The following is a 1274-nucleotide window of genomic DNA, read 5'->3' as shown; positions in this document are numbered from 1 at the left end:
AGTGTGGGTGCTTATAAATTAGTTTCATACAGGGCTGAGTACATTGGATACTTTTTCTTCCATTTTTGAGAAACTTTGCTAAGAAGAATATGTTCCAGCTCCATCCATGTGAACATGAACGAGGTAAAGTCTCCATCTTTTTAAAGGCTGCATAATATTCCATGGTGTACATATACCACAATTTATTAATCCATTTATGGATCGATGGGCACTTGAGCTTCTTCCATGCCTTAGCAATTATGAATTGGGCTACAATAAACATTCTGGTACAAATATCTTTGTTATAAAGTGATTTTGGGTCCTCTGGATATACCTAATAGAGTAATTGAAGGATTGAATGGCAGGTCTATTTTTAGATCAAAATATGGAATGCTTCATGAATTTGCTTATCATCCTTACACAGGGGCCATGCTAACATTCTCTGTATTTTTCCAATTTTAGTATATGTGCTGCTGAAGCTAGCACATTTACTTCTCTGGCTTTGTCTATTTCTCTTGCCTTTGGCATTGTGAGCCTTAATCATCTTTATATCTCAAACCAGTATCTTCCATTCAGATCTCTTTCTAAAGCCTCAATTACACATTTCCAACTTGTTGGAGCTTTATTTTAGATGACCCTATCACCTCATTTTCATTGTGTCCCAACCACAACCAGTTTCATCCCCTGACTTCCCTATTTCAAAGAATCACAAGAGGATGTTTGCCACCAGAAGGATCTCCTTTAGACATCTAGTGCAACCCTCTTTGTTGTATAAAAAAGAGAGACTACCCAGCCAGCAGTTCAGACCAGGTCCCTCCCCTCTCCCCCGATTTGACAGGAAATTCCCAGCTGCCCTTCCCCAAAGCTATTCCTTTAGCCTGTACATCTTCCTTTTCTTCACTAAAAACTAAATGCTACCAGTACTTCTGGTTCCAGTTAAAGTCACAATCTCCAACAAGAACTTTCTTGATGACTACAAACAAAATGTTCTCTTCCCCTTCTGAGGCTTGGAGTCATTGTCTGAAACACAAACTGCCTTAATCTGGATCATGTTAAAGAAACCATAGCTTCATGTATCATCACAAACATATTGCTCTCACTCTGTGGCAGGAACTGTTCTAAACACTCTACAAGTAACTATTTAATCTTTACACCAGTCCTGTGATGTAGGTATCATTATCTCCATTTTACAGGAGACTTGTAGGACTCAGCAAGGTTGAATGATTTGCTCAACATCCCACAGAGTAACCCTGAGTCCCTGTTCTTAACTGTTTTTTTTTTTTTTTTTTTTTTTT

At 38.2% G+C, this 1274-nt stretch overlaps 1 non-coding gene across 1 annotated transcript; it reads right to left on the bottom strand.

Moving 5' to 3' along the window:
- Positions 1-358: 358 nt before the first annotated feature.
- Positions 359-465, bottom strand: LOC111728224. The gene has a single exon (XR_002775597.1). It is a non-coding gene; the product is annotated as a U6 spliceosomal RNA (small nuclear RNA).
- Positions 466-1274: the final 809 nt, after the last annotated feature.

Source organism: Otolemur garnettii, unplaced genomic scaffold (genome assembly GCF_000181295.1).
Source record: "Otolemur garnettii isolate 467f Iridium unplaced genomic scaffold, OtoGar3 scaffold00144, whole genome shotgun sequence".
Taxonomy (NCBI): domain Eukaryota; kingdom Metazoa; phylum Chordata; class Mammalia; order Primates; family Galagidae; genus Otolemur; species Otolemur garnettii.
Note: the sequence above shows the minus strand (reverse complement) of the source record. Positions and strands in the feature narration are given on the sequence as shown.